Consider the following 14283-nt stretch of genomic DNA (forward strand, 5'->3'; position numbering starts at 1 on the left):
TGAACAGGCAATTTCCTGCTTAAGCAATGGCACAGTTCCTCACGCTAACGGGGGGCTAACGGTCCTGGAAATGTAGTCAGCATAATTAGGAATCAGTGTGTGTGTATTTACACACAGTGTGTGTGTATTTAGTTGCATTTCCATTCACTGTTTCTCTGATGATTGTCCCATTCCATGTCCCATCACCTGTCATGGTGATTCTTTCCTCCGTGTTTACTCATTTTGTTTCTTTGTTTTTTAAATTGGTATTATTATTATTATTATTAGTCCTACCTACCTAACACCTTGTTCCCCCTTATTTGTAAAAATAAATAAATAAATACATTGCTTAAGAATACTGTAGCCTGCCCTCTTGCCTTGGTGGTTTCCCTGCACTTGGGCCAACCTGCCTTTTGCTTGCACTCCACCACAACGAATCCTACCTGTGACAGATGAGAGCAGATATATACTTTGGTATTAGAGAGATAGGTGACTCATGGCAGACTCCCATGAGCCTCCTTTTTTAGCTGGATTGGTAAACTTAATTACATCAGGTGACAAAGATATCTATCTGGGTTTCACTTTCATACTATGAAACCGAAAGCCATTGTACTCGCCTCGTGAGTTCGCATCATTCATTCTCGCTGGCGCCTATATTCCGTCTCAAGCTAACACGAACGCCGCACTGCTAACGCTCGCCGAACAAGTCAACGAAATTGAAAAAAAAACACCCGGACTCACCCCTCATTATTCTCGGGGACTTTAACAAAGCTAAACTCAACCACAAACTCCCTGAATACAAGCAGCACATCGACTGTCGTACCAGGGAAAAAAACATTTTAGACTACTGCTATACTACGCTAAATAACACCGTGCCAAACTTCGTGCACCACTGGGCTCGTCTGATCACTGCTTAATTCACTTAATACCGACGTACAGGCAATAACTCAAATGTGCGAAGCCTCCAGTGGAAACCGTGAAAAAGTGGACCAATGACGCAAAGATGGAACTTCAAAGCTGTTTAGACTGCACAGACTGGAGTGTCTTTGAAAATTCAGCTGGCAGCCTGGATGAATATACGGTCACTGTCACATCCTATATTAGTTTCTGTGAAGAGGTTTGTGTACCAAAAAAGTCATTTCGCACTTTCAACAACAACAAGCCGTGGTTCACTGCCAAACTTAAGCAGCTTCGCCAAGCTAAGGAGGACGCATATCAGAGCGGGGACAGGGCCGTGTATAATCGCGCTAGAAACCAGCTGACTAAAGAAATTAACATTGCAAAGAGGAACTATGCAGCAAAGTTGGAAAAACAGTTTTAGCGCTAATGACTCTAAATCAGTCTGGCATGCATTCCAATCGCTGACTAATTACAAGCGACGATCCCCCCAAGCTGAGAACAATAGAACACTAGCCAACAACTTGAATACCTTCTACTGCAGATTTGAAAAGGACTTGAATTTTGAGAACTTTGTTTAAAGACTATGCTTTGCTGTGGGATCTGGAGCATGGAAATTGGAAGCACTCTCTGCTCCCAGGTGAGACAAAGCTTGTATAGAGCTCAAAACCACAGTGAGCCCGATGGAAACTCCACATCACTCTGGAAGCTGGAGTCCTATTCATGTGACTGAACAGGATTATCAAAGTATTCGTTTGTCGTAAACATCATGGGACGAACATCAAAGTCAGTGAGGGTACACATGGTCATCTGTCTATCTTATCTAGCTCTCTTTTCGACTTCTTCTTTTCCATATGACTTTCATTTGTTTGTTTTTGTTGTAAAGCTGTGTTGGGTGCTTGCAAATAAAATGTATATCTGAATTCCAGTCAGGGGATCATCCTTTAATTTGTATGGCCTACAGTATACTGTAGTACTAAAAATGCATCAAGCTTGCTTGCAAGAATCCAATCCACTTTATTTATATAGCACAATTTAAACAAACACAAGGTTCCCACAGTGCTGTACAATGCGATAAAAACACAGCGAACATTCAAAATAAGGATAAAAACAATAAAATAAAATGAGATAAAAACTACATAAAATGAAGTAGGTAAAATCAACATAAAATAAAATCCACCGCCCACACAACCCATATACATCACATGAGACACGTTAACTGGTGTTAAAAGCCAGGGTTAAACGATGTGTTTTAAACAAGGATTTTAAAATGAAACAGTGATGAGGCTTGTCTGATGTGGAGAGGCAAAACGTTCCACAGTTTTGGAGCTGCAACAGCAAACGCTCGTTCACCTCTAACTTTAAGCCTGGCTCTGGCCAGCTGCTGACCTGAGAGAGTTCAGCAGCTCAGAGAGGTGCGATGGGGCAAGGCCATTCAAGGCTTTAAAGCAAATGAAAGAATTTTTAATTGGATCCTAAAATGAATAGAAGATGAAGAAGTGTGCCCATGTTGTCATGTCACTGGTGTGGATAAGGACCGAGCCCTACTGCAAATAGCAAAAAACCCTCAGTAACTCACATACAGTCTGATGAATGATGATGAAGATATCTGATTTGAAATGAAAGGTACATTTTAAGTTGAGCTGACAGTGTGGTGAGCTATATTTATATCAGTAACGGTACAGTGAAACATGGATTAAAACAGACCCCGGTATAACGGATATCGGATAAAACGGACCATGGGGACTGAACAATGGGTCCAAAAATATTTTCCTTTTGTCACTTAAACTGCTGTTCACAAACTATTAGTTCCAGAATTGGCCGCTGTTCGTTATTGGCGCTGTGGCACAATGCAGGCGGAGAATGGGACAAATGTATTTCCGGGTCACAGATATACAGAAAAAAAATGTATCCAATTCAAAAAGACATGGCTCCCATCCCCACGTAGCGGCCATATTGAATGCGGGTCTGTGCTGAAGACCGAGAGAATGAGAGAGAGCGGCATGGCACTCGTGTTAACTTTGAGGAATACAAAACGCAACTCATTGGAGTCTGGAACGTGCTATTTTTGGTACAGTAACAGTTATTTTTTTTGTCAAGGCTAAATCAGACGAATACCCCGCCGAATACTGCAAAGCATCCTTTGTGAAGAAAACCAAGATGGCGCCTACCAGTGTGGTCGCCTCGGTAACGCGCTCTCTAGTATTGTTTTTGTTTTTGTGTTTTTCGTCCGTCTTTGGAGACCTTACACGACTCACTTACACAAGGGAGGACCTGCTAACCATCAAGGAGGCCACTCCGGACTTTCTGTCACCAACTTTCGCAAATCCGCTCAGTTTTTTCCCCGAGTTACTCACTGGAGCGGCGTCCGCGGTTTTCGGCGTATGGAGACGGAAGCGGCGCCACAGAGGGAAACGGGCCGGCATTCAGATGAAACTCCGCAAGAGAGGACACAGATTGGCGTTCCCGTCGATCCACCTCGCGAATGTACGCTCCCTACCCAACAAAATGGACGAGCTTCATCTTCTGTTAAAGACCAGTAAAGACTTCGGACGTTCCGCGGCCATGTGCTTCACGGATACCTGGCTTTGCGACGCTGTACCCGATGGCGCCGTTATCCTTCCCGGTTTCCACATTCATCGAGCGGACCGTGACAGGGAATCTTCGGGGAAAACAAAGGGCGGCGGGATATGCCTCTATATCAACGAAAAATGGTGTACGGACGTCACGGTGCTCAGCACACACTGCAGCCCGCATTTGGAGTCGCTATTCTTAAACTGTAAACCATTCTACTCACCACGTGAGTTTGCATCGTTCATCCTGGCTGCAGCCTACATTCCGCCTCAAGCTAACACGAACGCCGCACTGCTAACGCTCGCCGAACAAGTCAACGAAATTGAAAAAAACACCCGGACTCACCCCTCATTATTCTCGGGGACTTTAACAAAGCTAAACTCAACCACGAACTCCCTAAATACAAGCAGCACATCGACTGTCCTACCAGGGAAAATAATACTTTAGACCACTGCTACACGACGGTAAAAAACGCATACCGTGCTATACCTCGTGCAGCCCTGGGCTCATCTGATCACTGCTTAATTCACTTAATACCGACGTACAGGAAAGAACTTAAATGTGCAAAGCCTACAGTGAAAACAGTGAAAAAGTGGACAAATGAAGCCAAGATGGAACTTCAAAGCTGTTTAGACTGCACAGACTGGAGTGTCTTTGAAAATTCAGCTGGCAGCCTGGATGAATATACGAACACTGTCACATCCTATATCAGTTTCTGCGAAGAGGTTTGTGTACCAACAAACTCTTTTCACACATTCAACAACAACAAGCCGTGGTTCACTGCTAAACTTAAGCAGTTTCGCCAAGCTAAGGAGGACGCATATCAGAGCGGGGACAGGGCCCTGTATAATCGAGCTAGAAACCAGCTTACTAAAGAAATTAACATTGCAAAAAGAAACTATGCAGCAATGTTGGAAAAACAGTTTAGCGCAAACGACTCTAAATCGGTCTGGCACGCATTCAAATCGCTGACTTATTACAAGCGACGATCCCCCCAAGCTGAGAACAATAGCACACTAGCCAACGACTTGAATGCCTTTTACTGCAGATTTGAAAAGGACACTTTCACACCACACAACCACCCGGCCGCACACGCGACCACAATCACACCTCTGACTTCTGCGTTAACCATTCATGAACAGGATGTGAGATGCATCTTCAAACAACAAAAGATTAACAAAGCGGCAGGCCCGGACCATGTGTCCCCATCCTGCCTCAAAGTCTGCGCGGACTAGCGCGCTCCATTCTTCACTCAGATCTTCAATAGATCCCTGGAACTGTGTGAAGTTCCATCCTGTTTCAAACGCTCCACCATCATTCCAGTCCCCAAGAAACCTGCAATCTCTGGTCTGAATGACTACAGGCCTGTCGCTTTTACATCTGTGGTCATGAAGTCCTTTGAACGTCTAGTGCTGGACCACCTCAAGAGTGTCACAGGTCCCCTGCTGGACGCCCTGCAGTTTGCCCACCAAGCGAACAGGTCTGCGGATGATGCAGTCAACATGGGACTGCACTTCATCCTAGAACACCTCGACAGTACAGGGACCTACGCGAGGATCCTGTTAGTGGACTTCAGCTCAGCGTTCAACACCATCATCCCTGAACTCCTTTCATCCAAGCTTCTCCAGCTCAGCATCTCACCTGCCATCTGCCAGTGGATTTACAGCTTTCTGACGGGCAGGACACAGCAGGTCAGGCTGGGGGAGGCCACCTCATCCACACGCAGCATCAGCACTGGGGCGCCCCAAGGTTGTGTCCTCTCTCCGCTGCTCTTCTCTCTCTACACGAACGACTGCACCTCAGCGAACCCGACTGTCAAACTCCTGTAGTTTGCAGATGACACCACTGTCATCTGCCTCATCAAGGACGGTGACGAATCTGCATATCGGCAGGAAGCGGAGCGGCTGGAGCTGTGGTGCGGCCGACACAACCTGGAGCTGAACACGCTCAAGACTGTAGAGATGATCGTGGACTTCAGGAGGCATCCTTTGCCACAGCTGCCCCTCACGTTGTCCAGCTGCCTTGTGTCAACCGTCGAGACCTTCAAGTTCCTGGGAATTACAATCTCTCAGGACCTGAAGTGGGCGACTAATATCAACTCCGTCCTCAAAAAGGCCCAACAGAGGATGTACTACCTTGCGGCTTCTGAGAAAGCACGGCCTGCCACCGGAGCTGCTGAGACAGTTCTACACAGCGGTCATCGAATCAGTCCTGTGTTCTTCCATCACAGTCTGGTTCGGCGCTGCTACAAAAAAGGACAAACTCCGACTGCAACGGACAATCAAAACTGCTGAAAGGATTGTCGGTACCCCCCTACCCACCATTGAGGACTTGCACGGTGCCAGAACTAAGACAAGGGCGTGCAAAATCCTCTCGGACCCTCCGCACCCCGGTCACCAGCTCTTCCAGCTCCTTCCCTCAGGTAGGCGCTCCCGATCAATGCAAACTAGAACTAGTAGACATTCCAACAGCTTCTTCCCTCTTGCGATCAACTTCTTAAACACCTAACCTAGAATTCCATTACAACAAGCTGGCAATTCTTTGACTTGAGTTCGTTGCACAACCATTTGCACAACCAACATTGTCCCAGATGATCGCACTACTCGTCACTTTAAACCGCATACACTCCTTGAAGTCTCAGTGCCCCTTGCAGAATGGTCATTGCACCGGTCGATTGCAATATTAGTCATTCGAACTGCTCTAAGTGCTAGAGGACTCTGCATCTTTTTGCACAATTGTTTTTTGTCAATGTCTTGATGTCCCCAAAGTGTTCTGTAAATTGACTGTCTATTGTACTAGAGCGGCTCCAACTACCGGAGACAAATTCCTTGTGTGTTTTGGACATACTTGGCAAATAAAGATGATTCTGATTCTGATGATTCTGATTATTCTGATTCTGAAATACAAAGAAGTTACAAGAAAAAGTTCCAAAAACAGATATAAGAGAGATTCAAGAGTTTTTCACAAATGCCAGGTCATTTATATTTTTTTCAATATTGATGACTAAAGAAAAAAAAAAGGGGGGGCTCTTTTGTCATCCAGGGCAAAAGGGGACTTCTTGAGCACCAGTAGGGGAATGAGTTTGAAGATCAGTTTGAAAATAAATCTGGCAGAGCAGTGACAAGGAGCATGCACTTTTTTGACCTTTCACTAATTCTGCCATCTTGTGTCTGGTGTCATTCAATATCTGGTTTGTCCTTCGATAATAGTCCCCGAAAATGGGTGATTATGTGCAAAATATGGCCCGTATAACACTAACAGGGAAACATGGCAAACATGGTGAACCTTGAGTCTCTTTCTACAGGCAGCAGAGTGAAAGCAGCGTGGTACCCTTGCGGGAGTCGGGTTACATTCATGTGATGACTGACATATAGTGATGGCCATTCGTTTGGGTGTCACTGCATTCCACTTTCATGTTTTATTTCAAGAGCATGAATAACAGCTCTCATCACAGGCCACACTGTGCGTGTGTTCTTGCCCTGGCTTGATTACAAAGGTTGATACATTTAATGGTTCCATCAACAAATCGACAATGTTTGTGCCAGAATCCATCAGCGTCTTTTGTATTTCAATTTTTTTTATGTAGGCTCTGAGTATTTGCAGTCTGGTTAGAACTGCAGGTAAGATAATGGGAATAACACTGCCCATCGATCCACGGGACGTTTTGGAGCAGGTTACTATCAGGCAAGCAAATGTCATTTTATTAGACAGGTCTCGTGTGTTGAACTGTGAATTTGTTCTTCTGAATTCTGGTAGGAGGTATAGGCTTCCATTGTGCGAGCAAAACCAAAACAAACAATACTTTGTTCCTGTGTCGATCGAGCTCCTTCACAGCCTGAAATGAACTTAAGGAATTTCAAAAGGGAAATGCAAACACATGGACAGATAGACTCCAGGCGGTGCTGATGCACCGGCCCTTTTGCCCTGGACCAAAGAAGTTCTCTTTTTGCTGCAGCCCATTTATTCCCCCAAGCTGACAGGAAAATCCGTCAGCACCCCAAACGTACACTACGATTGGCTGGCGATCATTTCAGGATGGATGGATGGATGGCTTGTTAGGCAGTTGTATTCATATTTATCATACATAAATTGAAAATGATGCATTTATTAACTTTTTGTGAAATACAAAAAAAAAGTCCAAATGCGTAAAAAGCTGAACATATTGGATGGGTCAGTTCAGCCCGTGGTTTAAATTGTGACTGAAATGTTATTATTTAGTAGTTGCAAGTTGCATTTGTATATACCATAAATGTTGGTGATAAACGCTTTCACAGGAACAGGAAATGGTGTGAATCGACTTTATGGGTATGTAAAAGCTTGCCAAGTATAAATGCCAAGAGCTAAAAATACCCAGCTAGAATGCAGGACTTGGCAGCACGGACATGATGGTTTCTTGGGCTTTGTCACCACTCTCTGGGCCGATTTTTTAGTACAGTCAAGTCAATTGTATTCATACTGTATAGCACCAATTCACAATGTTGTTCTCAAGACCACACTATCCGAGACCAAGACTTGCCCAAGACCAGAACTCACAGAGACCAAAACAAGACCAATATTTTGGGGAGTTGAGACCGAGGGCTAACCCGAACCCTAACCCAAGACCGAGACAAGCCAAGACCGAGACAAGACCAAGACAATAAAAAAAAAAACAATGACAAGTTGAACAGTAAGAGAGCAGTCTCTCCTTAATTTGAATTTCTTTTACATACTGTACATTTGACAGCCAAAAACACAGTGTCTACAACTCTTTCCAATCACCACATGCAAAAATCTTAGTTTTTCTAAATTATTGCGAAAAAATAAATCATTGTATGTATTCACAAACAAAAACAAAAAAAAGATTTAAAGAAGAGCATTTAAGAAACATAAGAGACTGCAGCATTTTGTGACCTAAACGTGGACGGCGGGGTCTTATAATAATGTCAGTTTAAGGTGGAATTAAAAGCTTTTCCCAGAAAGAGTCATCTCAGAAAGGTGGCGAGTGGCAGTGTCTCTCAGTCACGACACTGCAAAGGTTGCAGTCATTACGGGGATGGGGTTCAATTTGTAACACACAAATTGAAGCTATTTGCAACCCTAGTGAGGATAAGCGGGATGGAAAACGGATGGATGTTTTACCGAGTGCTTCTCCTTATTTTCACATTAATGAAGTTGAAGAATAATAGATCAGTGCTGGTCTCGAGCGGTCTTTACGGAAAAATCCAGAGTCCGGTCAATCTGAGACCACCGCCCACTGACCACTGGGGGCCAGGCACCCGAAGGGACAGCAATATCAAATTACTCCCTGTGCATCTGGTGCATGGTGGACACGCCATACAGCAAAAGGCAACTCAGTTAGAAACAGGTCAGCCATCACCATCACGGCCTTCCCGCATGGGCACAATCGAGCTCAATGAGGGCACTCATTGAAATACTTTCAACAGTTTGACCCCAGAAAGGTATTTTAATACACTGTGCTTTTTTTTTTCTTCAGGAAGTTTGCATCCATCCATTTTGTATACGGCTTATCCTCTTTAGAGTTGCAGGTGAGCTGGAGCCAATCCTAGCTGACTTTGAGCAGGAGGCTGGGTACACCCCAGAATTTCGCCAGTCAATCACGCACATTATCAGTATACTTGTAATAATAATATATCAGTATAATATGTATTATTATGGGTATACAGCCTTATATAGTAACCATTTTGACTGAGGTTACAAAACAAGTATCAATCCTTCCTTTTGAAGGGCTACAATTGTCCTTACTTACCGTAATGCGTCATAGCCTGATACAGAAAACATATGGACTGGCATTTCAGAAATTCTATTCTCCCGCCCGTGCTGGAAAACGTGTCTTGGCACTGCAGAACCTCTGAGCGAGGCATGAGTCGTGAGGTCAGTGGCTGGTGAGGCACTGACTGTTTCCTGAAAAAGAAGAAACCAAAAGGGTTGTGAAAAGTCACCATTTAATTGACAGCTTGGACACTGACTTGTGGTGATGCTTTGTATCTCATATGTGCAACTTTTCCACACACATAGTGTATGTAAGGTTACCTTAGGTCACTCCCTTACATTATGTGGTACGGCACATATACAGACCTTTTCCAAAATATTTGACTATCATGGAAAATGTATTTATTTCCATAATTCCATTAAAAAACTTAAACTTTCATAGATTATAGATTCGGGGCCCACAATTTAAGCAATTTCAAATATTTATTTCTTTTTACATAAATGAGGCTTCCAGATCATAAAACCCACAAAATCAGGAATTCAAAAAATTAGAATACTGTGAAGAAATCACCATTTACTTCTCAGTTTTTGTAGAAAAAAAGAGAGAAATTAGGGTCAAATTAAATCAATCAAAATATGGTACTTTCAAAACGATATGTTAATCTTCAGTACTTGGTTGGGAATCCCTTTGCTTTAATCACTGCCCCGATGCGCCGTGGCATTGAGACAACCAGCCTGTGGCATTGCCAGAGAGTTATGGAAGCCCAGATTTCCTTGAGGCCTACTGTCAGTTCTTCTTTGTTTTTGGGCCTGATGCCCCTCATTTTCCTCTTGATGATACCCCAGAGATTTTCAATGGGGTTTAGATCTGGCGAGCTGGCTGGCCAGTCAAGCACTGTGATGGCATGGGCATCAAACCAGGATTTGGTGCTACTGGTGGTATGGGCAGGGGCCAGGTCCAACGGGAAGATTAAATCTGCTTCGCCATACAGATCCTCAGCAGAAGGAATCATGAAGTGCTCTAAAACATTCTGGTAGACTGTTGCGGTGACCTTGGATTTAAGAAAGCAGAGTTTACCAACACCTGCACTGGACATTGGACCCCAAATCATGACTGACTGTGGATATTTCACACTGGAACTCAAGCAGCTTGGGTTCTGTTCTTCACCGTCTTCCTCCAAACCTTGGACCTTGATTCCCGAATGAAAGGCACACTTTACTTTCATCGGAAAAGAGGACCTCGGACCACTGGCCAACAGTCCAATCCTTCTTCTCCTTGGCTCACTTGAGACACTTCCTACGTTGGCTCAGGCTCAGAAGTGGCTTGACCCGAGGAACCCGACAGTCCCGGATCCGTCTGAATGTGGTGGTATTTGAAGCTTTGACTCTCGACTATTTCCACTCTTTCTGGATCTCTGCTAGATTCTTGAATCTTGTCCGCTTGATAATCTGTTGAAGCCCACGGTCATCTCTTTTGCTGGTGCATCTTCTCCTTCCACATTTTGTCTTTCCACTAGACTTTCCATTGATATTCTTAGAAACAGCACTCTGTGAACAGCCAGCCAGCCTCCTTAGCTATGACCTTTTGTGGCTTACCCATCCTATGGAGGTTATCAATGATGGTCTTCTGGCCAGTGGTCAAGGCTGCAGTCTTCCCCATATTGAACCCAACTAAACAATTTAATGACACCTGGGGAAACCTGTGCCGGTGCTTTGAGTTTAGTAGATGATTAGTGTGTGAAACTCACTTTAAAACATTTATGGCGTGCATAAATTTGGGCTGATTTCTTCAAATTGTTTCACATTTTTGGAATTCCTGATTTTGTGGGTTTCATGAGCTGGAAGCCCAAATTATGTAAAAATAAACAAATACATACTTGAAATTGTTTAAATTGTGGGCCCTGAATCTATCATCTATGAAGATTTAACTTTTGGAATGGAATTATGGTAATAATTTTTTTGGAAAGGGTCTGTTTAATGGTAAAGAGAGAGACAGACAGAGAGAGAGAGGGAGAACATTTACTCCTCAAATCAAATCCTCATCCTTAAAACCTGCTTCAAAGGTGAAAAACCTGGGCATAATTTTAGGCTCTGCGGACTTTTATTCCACACATTAACAAAATGACAAAAATATAGTTGTTTATCATTTCAAGAAAATAGCCAAAGTCCACCCAATTCTCTCTCGGGCCAACATGGAGACATTAATGCATCTTTTATTTCCAGTCGGATTGTCCTGCTTTGTGGTCTTCCCCCAAAAAAAAAACTATTTCAGCCCTACAATTACTAGAGAACTCGTCAGCAAGTGTCCCGATGACGACCAGAAGCCAGGAGCACATTACACTAATTTTTAAATTAATGCATTGGCTCCTCATGTGATTTCAAGGTTATTTTGTTGGTTTTTAAGTATCTTAAGGGTCTTAGGCCTTCTTACTACCCTATAAACCCTGGCGGGCCCTGAGGTCATCCGGCACTGGCCTTTTAGTTATTCCAAAAGTCAGGACACACACTCAGGCATCGTTCCAGTTTTACTGCCCCCGTCTGTGGAACAGTCTGCTGGAGCACCTCAGGGCTGCGCAGTACATTTATGTTTTTAAGAACAGGCTCAAGACCCACCTTTTTAATGTAGCTCTTAATGAATGTTTATCTTCCTTTTAACTAACATTTAAATAGTTTTATTTTCCTTTTAACTTTAATTTTTTTTTCCATTTTTTTCCAACTTTAATTTTTTTTCCCCATTATTTATGCGGCACGGTGAACGACTGGTGAGAGCGTCGGCCTCACTGTTCTGAGGTCCGGGGTTCAAATCCCGGCCCCGCCTGTGTTTGCATGTTGTCCCCGTGCCTGCGTGGGTTTTCTCCGGGTACTCCGGTTTCCTCCCACATCCCAAAAACATGCATGGCAGGTTAATTGAAGACTCTAAATTGCCCATAGGTGTGAATGTGACTGCGAATGGTTGTTTGTTTCAATGTGCCCTGCGGTTGGCTGGCGACCAGTTCAGGGTGTACCCCGCCTCTCGCCCGCCCGAAGGTAGCTGGGATAGACTCCAGCACGTCCGTGTTCATTATCATTCAGTGTTTCCTCAGATGGCGCCCTTCACCACCGCACTGAGGGTCTGTGTCCTGTGGCTGCGGTCTGTTATATGCTCAACTTCCGCATTCGGCAAAACAGGTCAAAACACTTCCTTCCGGCACAGGTAAATGGCGGAACCCACCTGTACAAAGCACTAGGAACTGTAAACGTCTTTTGTTTTACACAAGGTGTCTTCAAGATCTACCAAAGATGACAGCATCCCGTGTGTAGGCTTTGTTCGTGTAAGCAGTATCATACCATCCATCCATTTTCTACACCGCTTCTCCTCACCCGGGTCGTGGGTATGCTGGAGCCTATCCCGGCTAACTGCGGGCAGGAGGTGTGGTACAACTTGAACTGGTTGCCAGCCAATCGCATAAGTATCGTACCGTATTCGGATAAATAAATGATATACAGTGCTTTGAAAAAGTATTTGCACCTTCCTCAAATTATTCTTTTTTTGGTGTAGATTCCACACTTTAATGTTTAAGATCATCAAACAAATGCAAATATCAGACAACGATAACCTATTTTTTTTCTTTTTGCAAAAGTAAGACTAGTCTTGATGTGGTTTGGTGTGGTGAGTCGAGAATGAACAAACACTCCAAAAAACACAGCAAGGAATAAAAATATTACAGTCAAGGGGCACTTGTAGTTGATACAATGTATGAAATTAGCACTGGAAGCAACAGAAAATATGAGCCATCCATGGCAGGTGCCAGTGATAGGTCAAAAGAATGTGTGTGAAGCGATCAAATTATGTCGCATTTGGCTGAAGTACAGAAAAATATAATAAAACAGATTACCATATGGATTTGAAAAATGATCTTACTCACCGAGATGTTTTTGAGGGGGGGTTTGTCAACTATAAATCCAGGAAATGTCAGAGAATTGTAACGTTGTAAAAATTTCAAAGTTGCGATTAAAACTAGGAGAAGTAATCGTAGCTCAAGTCGAAGAACTGGATGTTCTACGTCATCGGCAGTGGTGAAAAGCGGTAAGGTGAATAACGCTTGGTTTTCCATCCATCCATCTATTTTCTACCGCTTATCCGAGGTCGGGTCGCGGGGGCAGTAGCTTTAGCAGGGACGCCCAGACTTCCCTCTCCCAAGCCACTTCATCCAGCTCTTCCGGGGGGATCCCGAGGCGTTCCCAGGCCAGCTGAAGGACATAGTCTCTCCAGCGTGTCCTGGGTCGTCCCCTCGGTCTCCTCCCGTTGGGACGTGCCCGGAACACCTCAACAGGGAGGCGTCCAGGAGGCATCCGAATCAGATGCCCCAGCCACCTCATCTGACTCCTCTCGATGTGCAGGAGCAGCAAATCTACTCTGAGATCCTCCCGGATGACCGAGCTTCTCACCCTATCTCTAAGGGAGAGTCAGGACACCCTGCAGAGGAAACTCATTTCGGCCGCTTGTATCCGGGATCTCGTTCTTTCGGTCACGACCCACCGCTCGTGACCATAGATGAGGGTAGGAACGTAGATCGACCGGTAAATCGAGAGCTTCGCCTTTCGGCTTAGCTCCTTCTTTACCACAACGGACCGATCCAAAGTCTGCATCACTGGTAAAGAAAGAGGTGAAAATAACCAACTGAAATAAACGTGAATGTGATTGACTTGGACTTGAGGTCTAACTTGTTGCCTCTTTGGCCAGGTTGCCATTGCAAAAGAGATGTTCTGTTTTAACTGGTCTTTTACCTGGTGAAGTAAAGTTTCCAAAAAATAGATTTTTTAAAAATCTGGTTGCACAAGGATGTACTCCCTCTTGTAACTGGCATGTGGCTGTGTTCAGAAGTAAGAGATCACATTCAAACTCACGTTCAATGGGAGTCCATACACACCTGCCACCATTTAAATTTTGAAGGGCCCAAAGCCTTAAAGAAACATTATTTGCTTTATCTGCTAAAATGACTGAATGAAGAAGATGTTTGCTGACCAGACTTGTTGATAAAGTGTGTGTGTGTGTGTTTGTTGCAAGAGAGAGAGAGTGTGAGAGTGAACAAGATGCATGTTTAACAGTTACTTGCATCCATAAAATAGGGCTAATGTTGCCAT

This window comes from Phycodurus eques, chromosome 11 (genome assembly GCF_024500275.1).
Source record: "Phycodurus eques isolate BA_2022a chromosome 11, UOR_Pequ_1.1, whole genome shotgun sequence".
NCBI lineage: Eukaryota > Metazoa > Chordata > Actinopteri > Syngnathiformes > Syngnathidae > Phycodurus > Phycodurus eques.